Raw genomic sequence first — 310 nt, forward strand, 5'->3', positions numbered from 1 at the left:
TGAACAGGTGAATAAATGATATTTTAATAATTTTTAAAAATCCTAGCACAATTTAAAAATTTTAAGTTCCTATAATGGACCCTGATCTCTGGTATTTACAAAATAAATCAGATTACTAGTGATTTATTTCAAATTAAGTGAAAAATGACCGGAGATCGAGACCATCCTGGCAAACATGGTAAAACCCCGTCTCTACTAAAAAATACAAAAAACTAGCCGGGTGAGGTGGCGGGCGCCTGTAGTCCCAGCTACTCGGGAGGCTGAGGCAGGAGAATGGTGTAAACCCGGGAGGCGGAGCTTGCAGTGAGCT

The sequence above is a fragment of the Colobus angolensis genome, unplaced genomic scaffold (assembly GCF_000951035.1).
Source record: "Colobus angolensis palliatus isolate OR3802 unplaced genomic scaffold, Cang.pa_1.0 Scaffold67, whole genome shotgun sequence".
Lineage (NCBI taxonomy): Eukaryota > Metazoa > Chordata > Mammalia > Primates > Cercopithecidae > Colobus > Colobus angolensis.